This window comes from Cervus elaphus, chromosome 12, assembly GCF_910594005.1.
Source record: "Cervus elaphus chromosome 12, mCerEla1.1, whole genome shotgun sequence".
NCBI lineage: Eukaryota > Metazoa > Chordata > Mammalia > Artiodactyla > Cervidae > Cervus > Cervus elaphus.
In genome coordinates this window covers 49,754,317-49,766,536 of record NC_057826.1, presented here as the reverse complement: position 1 = coordinate 49,766,536, position 12,220 = coordinate 49,754,317, and the positions used below count along the sequence as shown (strand labels likewise).

Sequence of the window (12,220 nt, the reverse complement as noted above, 5' to 3'; positions counted from 1 at the left end):
TGTGGCATGTGGCCTCTAGAGTGCCTGCTCAGCAGTTGCAGATCACGGGCTTATTTGCCTTGAGGCATGTGGGATCTTCCCAGACCAGGAATCGAACCCCTTGCACTGGCAGTGCAGGTTTTTAACCAATGGGTCACTAGGGAATTTCCAGTACTTACTTAATCTGTACATATTTATTTTTAATTCTTCTTATGATTTTTGTTTGTGCTTTACAAACTTTTAGTAGTTTCCATATGAATTTGCATATCATATAAGGACATTAACACTGTAATATTTGGAAGTAGTCATTTAAGATCTTATGTAAGATATTCACATTCTGTAAGATATTAACATTTAACATATAAAATGAAGACACTACACTCTCTGCACACTTTCTTCAGGGTTGTTTTTATTTGTGTGATACGGTATTTTTTAAGAAATACAGTGACTGTTTAGTTTTATGCTACAAAATCTTTAATTTTTCTGTACACAATCTTTTTTTTTCATTTATTTTTATTAGTTGGAGGCTAATTACTTTACAATATTATAGTGGTTTTTGTCATACACTGACATGAATTAGCCATGGATTTACATGTATTCCCCATCCCTATCCCCCTCCCACCTCCCTCTCTACCTGATCCCTCTGGGTTTTCCCAGTGCACCAGGTCTGAGCACTTGTCTCATGCATCCAACCTGGGCTGGTGATCTGTTTCACCCTTGATAATAAATATACATGTTTCAATGCTGTTCTCTTGAAACATCCCACCCTCGCCTTCTCCCACAGAGTCCAAAAGTCTGTTCTGTACATCTGTGTCTCTTTTTCTGTTTTGCATATAGGGTTATCATTACCATCTTTCTAAATTCCACATATATGTGTTAGTATACTGTAATGGTCTTTATCTTTCTGGCTTACTTCACTCTGTATAATGGCCTCCAGTTTCATCCATCTCATTAGAACTGATTCAAATGAATTCTTAACGGCTGAGTAATATTCCATGGTGTATATGTACCACAGCTTCCTTATCCATTCGTCTGCTGATGGGCATCTAGGTTGCTTCCATGTCCTGGCTATTATAAACAGTGCTGTGATGAACATTGGGGTGCACGTGTCTCAGATCTGGTTTCCTCAGTGTGTATGCCCAGAAGTGGGATTGCTGGGTCATATGGCAGTTCTATTTCCAGTTTTTTAAGAAATCTCCACATTGTTTTCCATAGAGGCTGTACTAGTTTGCATTCCCACCAACAGTGTAAGAGGGTTCCCTTTTCTCCACACCCTCTCCAGCATTTATTGCTTGTAGACTTTTGGATAGCAGCCATCCTGACTGGCGTGTAATGGTACCTCATTGTGATTTTGATTTGCATTTCTCTGATAATGAGTGATGTTGAGCATCTTTTCATGTGTACACAATCTTTTCTAAAGTATTCTAAGTTTGGAAAATGCTTCCTTATCTAGAAGACATTATATTGGGTTCAATGTGTTTCCTTAGTATTTACTTCACCTAGAACTAATTTTTACTTCCAGCATTAGATAAGATTATTACTAGAATTTGGCCCTGCTAAATGAAATAATGTAGTCCCACGTGCACACACACACACACACACTCACAAAAACATTGTATGATTTCACTTATGGGTGACTATCTAAAGTAGTCAAATTCACAGATAAAGTTGAATGGTGGTTACCAGGACTGAGGGGGGAAGAAGGAAAAGGCAGCTGTTAATTGGGTATGGAGTTTCAGGTTGCAGGAAGAAAAAGTTCCAGAGATCCATTTCACAACAATGTGAATATTCTTAAAACTACTGAACTGCACCCTTTAAACTGGTTACGACGGTTAAACAAAAATAAGATAAAAGTTACGCTCCATTTCTTCTCTTGCTATATTTTCCACAAATCTAGGGCTAAACTATCTTTTTTAAAACAGTCTTTTCTCTTCATTACTATCACCTGTCTAAAGGGCAGCCAACAATTTCTAAGATATGCTTGAGATAAGAATTTTCCAATAAAAATTATATTGAGAGCTTAAAATTTCATCCACTTTAAGTGTACATTTCACTGACTTTAGTACATTCATGAAGCATAACCATCACCTCAGTTCAGTTTTAAAATATTTCCAATACCCTAAAAAGATCCCACGAGCCCTATTTCAGTCACTCACCTACAGCATCCCTACACCCCTACAACATGGAGAAGGAAATGGCAACCCACTCCCACTATTCTTGCCTGGGAAATCCCATGGAGAGAGGAGCCTGGTGGGCTATGGTCCATGGGGTCGCAAGAGTCGGACACGACTGAGCGTGTGTCCGACTGAACCACCCCTACAACAACTAACCTGCTTTCTGTCATTATGGATTGATTTGTATTTTCAAAAACTCAATATAAATGAAGTGATACATTATAGACACTTTCATATCTGGCTTATTTCACTAAGCATACTTATTTTGTGATTTATTCATCTTTCTGGCATATCAATAGTTCATTCATTTTTTACTGCTGAGTAAGTATCCTATCATATGAATATATCACAGTTTATCCATTCTTCTGTTATTGACAGACACCTAAATTTTTCTCACTTTTGACTATTATAAATAAATGCATGTACTTCATGTATACATGTGATTTCATTTTTCTTGGGTAAATTCCTAGGAATGCAATTTCTAAATACTATCATAAATTTATGTTTAGCATTTTAATGAAGTGCCAAATTGTTTTCCTAAGTGATTGTTCAATTTCACATTCTTGCCAGGAAAATGAGGGCTCCAGTTTGTCTACATCTTTACCATGAATTATTATTGTCTCTTTTTTATTATAACTGTTCTAGTGCATATATTGGAGACGGAAATGGCAACCCACTCCGGTGTTCTTGCCTTGAGAATCCCAGCGACGGGGAAGCCTGGTGGGCTGCCGTCTATGGGGTCGCACAGTCGGACACGACTGAAGGGACTTAGCAGCAGCAGCAGCAGCAGTGCATATATAGTAGTATCTTATTGTGGTTTAATTTTCATTTCTATAATAACTAATAATGTTGAGCATTTTTTCAAATGCTTATTAGCCACTGTGCCAAAATATCTATTCAGATTTTTCATTCATGTTTAACTTGGACTTTGGTGTTGAATTATAAAAGCTCTTATACATTCATTTTCTTAATGGTGTCTTATGAAGCATAGAAGTCTTTCATTTTAAGATGGTACCAAAGAATTTATTTGCAGGGCAGCAATGGAGAAACAGACATAGAGAACAGACTTACAGACATGGGGAGAAGGGAGGAGAGGGTAGGATGTATGGAGAGAGTAACATGGAAACTTACACTACCAAATGCACAACAGATAGCCAACAGAAACTTGCTGTATGTCTCAGGAAATTCAAACAGGGGCTCAGTATCAACCTAGAGGGGTGGGATGGGGAGGGAGGTGTGAGGGAGGTCCAAGAGGGAGGTCCAAGAGGGAGGGGATATACCTATAGCTATAGCTAATTTATGTTGAGGTTTGACAGAAAACAACAAAATTCTGTAAAGCAATTACCCTTCAATTAAAATAAACAAAATTAAAAAGAAAAGAAGTCTTTCATTTTGATGAAATGCCATGTCAGCAATTTCTTTAATGGATCATGTTTTTGGTGACTCTTTAAACCTCTACATAACCAACAGTGACTAAAAATTTGTATGTTTCTTTAGCAATTGTGTAATTTAGCTCTTAATATTTATGTCTGTGATCCATTATGTTAATCTCTGTGTCTGACATGATATAAAAGGTCTAAATTCACCTTCTGAGCATGTAGATCTATAACTGTGGGTTGAAAGGACTAAAATAATTCTATTTTGATACCTAGTACAATCAGGTTTTCTTAATTATTCTTCAGGATTATAAATCAAGGGGAGAGAAAAATTCCTGAGATTTGGACTGGAGTGGTGGCATTAGACATCACTTTAAAAGCCCTGATATCTCTAAAACATATGTACTTCCATCCAAGATCACATCTTGTCATCTACCAATATCATATTTATAAACCCCTAAAAAAACAGAGAATATGGTTTTATTATAAATGTAATTCTATAGTTACATAATTTTCTTCAGAGAAGCCAAATGTACTTCAATTGAGATTATTCTTAGACACTTTATTCTCTTTGCTGCTTTTGTAAACATGTTACCTTTTTCTCATTGTATTTTCTACGAGTATGTTGGCATTCCATTGATATTCAATTTTATCCAGTTCTGACAGAACGCTTGCTTACCACATGATAACAAATGGCTCAACTTTTTTCTCAGTGTGGAGTTGACACAGTCTACATTCCTTCACCTGAGGCACCATTCCCAGACATCCTGGAATTTCATTTGTAATATAGCTCTATCATCAAATATCTGCACTACTTCAAAAGCCAGCCAGTATTTGGAGGAGATTACATGTCCATGATTAGATATATAACATGTTCTCTGATACTGATACTCCAAAGAGGATAATAAGGCATGCACTAGTAAAGCACAGAGGCAATGAAAGATGTTATGATTTGAGAAATAGTTATTTTAAAAATATCCCCAAAAAAAAAAAAAAAATATCCCATAACATTTCTATTTTGGAATACTTATAAATTGTTCTATCCTCTAAATAGAAAAAAAATTAAGATTTAAAAACTATGAGATGTGCAAAATTTTAAAGTAGTTTCTAAGTTCTAAAGACTACACACATAGACATGTTCAGGTCAAATGTTTTTTTGTTTGTTTCTCGTTTGCTTGTTTTGTTTTTACATATGGGAAACCAGGAGATGCCTTCTCTGCTTTTTTTTTTTCTTTTTAATTGTTTTTAATTTATTTACTTAGATACACCAGGTCTTAGATGCAGCATGCAGGATCCTTTATTTGCAGCATGTCGGATATAGTTCCCTGACCAGGGATCAAACCCAGGCCCCCTGCATTGCTAAGGCATAGTCTTACAGCCATTGGACCAACAGGGAAGTCCCTAAATGTATTTTTAACATCATAAATATCTTAAACACAAAGAACAACAAAACTGCAGCACTTAAGTGTCTACTTAAAGTAATATTCTCAATTCAATTTCCAAATTACTTTTCTAATTCTTCATATCTCATACATGATACAGATTAAGATAAAAGCTCCCAGAAGTCATATATTTAGAACTAAAAGTATTATATATAAAAATAAAACACCATGGATTCAAAAAAAAACAAAAAACTCCCTTATTTTAACCTATCAAGTAGACATTACCATTTTACATGGAGAAAAACTACATCTGCATATCAACTTTATTGGTGATTTCCCTCCATGGTATGTATATATGAAATTTCTTTACAAGTCTGTAAAGAAATCACCTAATGTTGTTGTTCAGTCACTAAGTTGTGTCCCACTCTTTGTGACCCCATGGACTGCAGCCTGAAGGTAATATTAAACACCTTTCACATAGTTAAGCAAAGTCAAACATCAGTTCCAATGATAAATTATACAAAGCTAGCTTTGCTAATGCATTAAAATTCAATTTGTATCATTTTTTATGAATATAGAGGTTGTATAACTAAAAGTTATATAAGTAACTCATTTAGGCACTGTTCCTCTATTTGCTTAAATGTAATTTTTCCAAAAAGAATCTTTATAAGTATTACTTGAACACACTACACAAAAATTATGTAACTAAATAACTATCACAATTAGGCAAGATTTGGGTATCTTTAGAATGACTATTATTTAAAACAAAATTTAAAGGAAATATCCCTTAAATTATTAAGTTAACCCTAATATAGCTTTAAAAACATCAACAGGTCACTTCTTATTGGACCAATTTCATTTTTATGTTGTCTTTTACACATAGAAATATTAAATGACAGGAAACTTTAGTGTAACTAAAAGTGATGGGACTGCAGGTGACTTAGCTATTTCTCTTAAGATTACTTATTTTATTTGTACTTCGTGAGCAAAATAAAATGTAACAACCTGGATAGTGTAACAATGGTAAACAAAAACAATGGTTGCTCTCACAGACTTCTTCAAGAATCCCTCCATATCACTTGTTATTTTCGTTTCCCTGTGTCTTAAGTCTGGTATGATGCCAATAACAAGAAGAGCTTCCAATTTGTGAGCATATACTCTGTCCCACATTTAATATTCTACATGTCTAGCTCCATAAGAAACTGAAACTTAGAAAGTTTAAATGACTTGTCTAACAAATATAAGCAACACTTGGAATTAACACCTAATTCCAAATCTGAACTCAGACTCTTTACATAAAATATATCATCATGAAACGCATACTCAAGGAGCTGATGCCTGTTACTATCAAAAGAATCTTCCTGTTACAGTTGCCATTGCTACTGCCTCCATCTTCTGTAGTCACAAAGTTACTTAAGTTTTAATAGCTTTGACTCTTCTGTGGGATGCTTTTGTTGGGTATCTATTCAACAGAAATGAAAACATATACATACACAAAGAATCAGTATCCAAATGTTCACAAACAGTATTATTTACAATAGTCAAATACTAGAAACAATTCAATGTCCACCACCTGACAAATGGTAAACAAAATGTGGCTTATCAATACAGAGGCATACTATAAAGGAACTAAGTAATAAAATGAATAGAATTAAATAAAAACAAAATGAACCTAATTACTGATATCTGCTACAACATAGATGAACCTCAAAAGACTAAGGGAAGTGAAAGAAGCCAGATACAAAAGATCACTTATAGTATGATTTCATTTATATGAAAATGTCCTGAAAAGAAAGTCTGTAGAGACAGCAGCAGATTAGAGGTTGTATGAGGAGGTCAGTGCAGGACAGAGACTAACTATAAACAGGCAGGTGGGATCTTTTGAGATTAATGGAAACGCTCTAAAACTGTGCTGTGGCAGTGGCTGTACAGCTCTAAGGTTTACTAACCACTGAACTGTATGCTCAGTGTGGGTACATTTTATGATAGGTAAATTATACCTCAGTAAAGCTGATAAAAAATTTACAAAACATTCCCTGCAAGATCAAAACTACATTTCAGTAAATGAAAAGACATTCCATACTCTGAATAGGAACACCCAAAATCTTAAAGATGTCAGTTTGCTCTAATTTAGCCTACAAATACAATTCCAAAAAATATATCGTCATGTGTCTCCCCACTACCACCATCCTCAAATAAAAAGTTGATTATACGTTCACTTGGAGGAAAAAACAGGAGAAAATAATCAGGAAAATATGAACGAGTCTATAATTAAAACTGTGCTTCTAGTACATGGACAGACAGACTGCCCAATGGAATAGTAGGAAAGCTCCATAAATAGATCCAAATGCTTATGGAAATTTAACATATGACAAAGGTGGCATCTCAAGTCAATAGGAGAAAGAACATTTTAAACGGTTTGGTTTGGGACAGTTGGATAGTCACATAAAAAAAAAGGATCCATTCTCCACATCGTAAACATCAAACAGGTCTGTGCTTTGTAAGGGGGAAAAAAAGGTAAACAATACAGAGGCCAGAGGGAAATGGGTTAGTGGGAAAAACTTTACTAACTATGATTAAAAACACAGAAACAGTAAAGGTCAATAAATGTGACTAATCCAAAACAATTTTTGACACTGCAGAATCAAAAACTAAAGACAATTTTGAGGAAAATGTGCGATATAAAATACATCTCTCTAATATATACATAAAAAACTTCTAAAAATGGATGGATTCATGTCAATGTATGACAAAAATCACTACAATACTATAAAGTAATTAGCCTCCAACTAATAAAAATAAATGAAAAAAAAAATGGATGGAATAATGACCAATATTCTGAGAGAAAAATAGGCAAATGGAGTGACTGATCTCAAGAAAAGAACTGCAAATAACTTTTAAATACATGAAAAGACACACAAACATTACTCATAAAAAATGCAAATTAAAATACACTGATATACTACTTCTTCCCTATCAAATGGACCAAAAAATTAAAATCTAACAACAGATGCTGCTGGAAAGGCTTTGGGGAAATAGGCACTTTCACACAACGCTGATGAATCCAAAATGGTTACATTTCTTCACAGAGAAATTTGGCTGTATTTTTAAAATAACATACTCTTTTGTCTCTGACCCAACAATCCCCTCCTAGAATTCTATCCCAAAGATACAATGGCATAAACTATCAAATGACATATATAAAAAGCTATTCATTGCAAGCCAATTCATAATAGCAAAAATCTGCAAAATTGTTCATCAATAGGAGACTGGTTGAACAAATTAGGATATAACTATACAACAAGTACTGTGGACCTGTGGAAAAAATAAAAGAGGAATGAAAAAGAATGAATAGAGGAATGAAAGCCTACATCTCATATCCATTTTTTTATTCCTCTAATATATCTCTATACTCTAGCAATTGAATATATTGTTAAGTGAAAAAGAGAGCTATGTTGTGCCTAAGGGGAGGATGTGGGTATGTAAACATATATACACATACATATATATACATTTGCTAATCTTTTTGAAAAGAAAAAATGGAACAAACTAAGGCAAAAATAGTGAGAAATGACTATTAGTGAGAAAAAGACAAGAAGAGAGGGCAGAGGTGGAAAACTAGACCTCAATGAATGCACCTTATTTAAAAGTTTTGATTTTGTTCAGCCGCTTAGTCGTGTTTGACTCTCTGTGACCCCAAGGACTGCAGCATGCCAGGCTTCCCTATCCTTTACTACCTCCCAGAGCTTGCTCAAATTCATGTCCATTGAGTCAGTGATACCATCCAACCATCTCATCCTCTGTCACCCCCTTCTCCTGTCCTCAATTTTTCCCAGCATCAGGGTCTTTTCCAATGAGTTGGCTCTTCACATCAGGTAGCCAAAGTACTGGAGCTTCAGCATCAGTCCTTCCAATGAATATTCAGGGCTGATTTCCTGTAGGATTGACTGGTTTGATCTCCCCGCTGTCCAAGGGACTCTCAAGAGTCTTCTCCAGCACCATAATTCAAAAGCATCAATTCTTCAGTGCTCAGACGTCTTTATGGTCCAGTTCTCACATCCATACCTGACTATAGGAAAAACTACAGCTTTTACTATATGGACCTTTTTCAGCTAAGAGATGTCTCTGCTTTTTAATACCCTGTCTTGGTCTGTCACAGCTTTGCTTCCAAGGAGCAATCATCTTTTAATTTCGTGACTGCAGTCACTGTCTGCAGTGATTTTGACTTCAGAACCAGGTATGTGCTTCACAGAATTAAAAGGCAAAAGTAAAAATTTTTACAAATCCTTTAAAAGAAAAATACAAAATCCTGCAGCAACCATGAAACAAATGATCCTAAATGCATATTAAATTGGTGGCAATAACCACACAGAAAACCAGCCAAGGGCAAGAAAGAAACACACAGAAAAAATTTTGCATTATATTCAACAGAATTATTGTTAGTAATAAGTATTTTCATTTAAATTCACGTATGAATGTTTACTTGTCTATGTATTTATGATTTGTATAGAATAAAAGTTAATATTGTTAAGAATCAAGATTTTCAATGTAAGAGTAAACAGATCAAAAAGTAAAACACAAGCTTACATAAAAACCTCAATCCTAAATTTTCAGTGGAAATAGTCACGTGAATTAATGATTTATCTTTCTATAATCTTTACAAACTACATCCATTAAAAAAGATGAAAAGCAATGATAACCCAATAGAACAATGAGCAGTTTTGTTCCCAGTGTATAGTTTCCAAATATCATTTCTCAATAAAAAGCAATCAGGAGTACTTGGAATGATTAGTTCCAGGTTTGGGACAGGAAATGAAAAGGATGAATCTGGACTATCTTGTTATATCAGAGAGAAGGAAATTATCAAAGTTTACTTGAGTGGTATCAGAAGGACACAGACCAACTTGAAAATGCTCCCATTGGCCAAAGATGAAACTATTTGAACATCAAAAAGAATAAGAAGACTGCAACACATTAACTATGCCAAAATCCATGATCTCAAAATGGTACTTGAAAATGAAAAATCTCTTTAAATATTGCTAGAGTTTATTCTGAAAAAATAGTAAATGAATATAGATAAGATCACCAAAGCTGCTAAAAGTATTTTATGAAATGTTGATGGGAAATTTTATAGTGGAAGGATCAGGATGACACAATCTAAACCCTCTCATCAATTTTAACATGTGATACAACAGAAAGTGCACAGTGCCACCAAGGAAATGTTGCTAAACTGAACCTGAATCTAATCAAGCTTTTAGATCTACTAGTCTGTAGGAAATATGTAGTATATAAAACAAATTAAATGATATGATGTCAGAAACTGTTCTGAAACTCTCCATTAAAGAAAAATACAAGTGAGAGGTAAGAGATGAAATAAGAATGGCAGAATGTTGAAAACTGAAGTTAGATTCTGAATATGTAAGAGTTAATTGTGTATTTATACATTTTTATATTAAAAGTGTGAAAATTCCCATGCAAAAATTATAAAATAACAACAAAAACTGTTACTTTTAGAAAAGAAATATTCATGAATTTAGATATAATTCACAGTGGAAGGACTTTACAATTCCAAGGGTTGAGCATCTTTACAAGTTGAGTACACTTGTAAAACCCTTAAGTCAATACAGTATGGAGTACAGTCACAAAATATGAATATACACCTGTTGGATATATTTTTAAAAGCTGTAAATAAAGTGTACAGCTATGAGATATAAAACAAAACAAAAAACCTATGAAAAATGGATTTTCCAGTCATAATATAAGGAAAAAAGGTATATGTAGCTTGGGATAAAATTTCCAGTGACAGCATCACTCATGGAGTCAGCAAGTGCTATATCTTACACAAAGATGAGAATAATATGATCTTGAAAACTGTCCAACTTAAAATGTGGTTCTAGTAATTACCAAGTCACTGGTACCTAAGGTGTGTGTGTAATAAGTATTATTATTATTATAATTTCTATTATCAGGAAATGTGAGTACCAACATGCAATATTTCTAAATTGATATTTATTCAACATTTTATATATGCAAATAAATTAGTGATTTAGTTTTAAGACTAAAACTACTACTTTAGATAAATGACTTCTTTAACTATAGAAGTATAGTTAAATGTATATATTTATGTATACATAAATGTATATATTTCAAGACAGTCAAAACTTTTTTTTTCTCCTCAGTAGGCAAGTAGAACTGACATATTCTAGCTCTCTTATTTGGGGACATACATGGTATTTAAATTTCCTTCAAGTCTGGAAGGAATATAATCTATAAATATTTAAAGTTAGTAAAATAAGGAGGTCCTCAAAAGCACAGTTAATTGGGAGAAACCAAAGCCTATGATACTATATAATAAAAATCTAAACAGGAGTTCAGAGAAGGCACACCGAACAGCTCTCTGAAACTTAGCTGCCACTAGGTTATTTCAAAACATGAAGTTCTTGGCAAATATTGAGAACAAAACAGGATGTATAAACTCTACCCAATTGGCAAAGAGAAATAACTCAATGTCCAACAACTCAAGTTGTGTATCATTTTGGCTTTCTAGGCTTGAATAGAGAGCTCTAATAAATTTAAAAGACAATAATGATAAAGCAAAAGGCAAATAGGGATTACACAGAAATCTGCTGACTACATATGAACTAACTTGTTATACAATATAAAGTACTGACTTAAATAACTCATTCCTGGTAATCTGGCAAAACCCTTTAATTATCTACAAGAGTTTTGCCTTAGAGAGTTTGAAGGTTAAACAAAAGACTTTAACATGTAAAACATTCTTCCCATCAGTTCACTACAGTAATAATCAATAAGCGCTGATGAATAGCCTTATGAAAAAATTGTCCCAGTACTCCAGATAATGCCCATCCACATTACAAATCATATTACTAAAGTTTAGTAGATAAATCCTCCCCTGATCGTTTACACACACCAAAACACACTAGACCTGGAGTCAAAAAGCCAGTGCTAAAAACATATCTAGAAGAAAACCCTACTTCAAAGAACCTAAAGAAGTCAATTTTTTGAGAGCACTCAAAAATTTTTGACAATACACCATTCGCTGTTCACCTGAAACTATCTTAACATTGTTAACCAGCTATACCCCAATACAAAATAAAAAGTCAAAATAAAGATTAATAAAAAAATACAATAAAGTGGAATAAAAGAAAAAAATGTTTGACAATACAGGTAAGTCCCATCAATATTTAACTATTCTGTATATAAATTATTCTAAAATGGTCTTCTAAATGCTTCTCTATGATATGAAGATGATAATGACAGAATCTACCTCCAAAGAGTGGGAGGATTA

General features: G+C 33.8%; 1 protein-coding gene across 10 annotated transcripts in view; it reads right to left on the bottom strand.

Annotated features, from left to right (window-relative positions):
- RNF111 (ring finger protein 111) overlaps positions 1-12,220 on the bottom strand; it is an 82,945-nt gene that overhangs the window by 36,226 nt on the left and 34,499 nt on the right. The gene's annotated exons all lie outside the window — the stretch shown is intronic.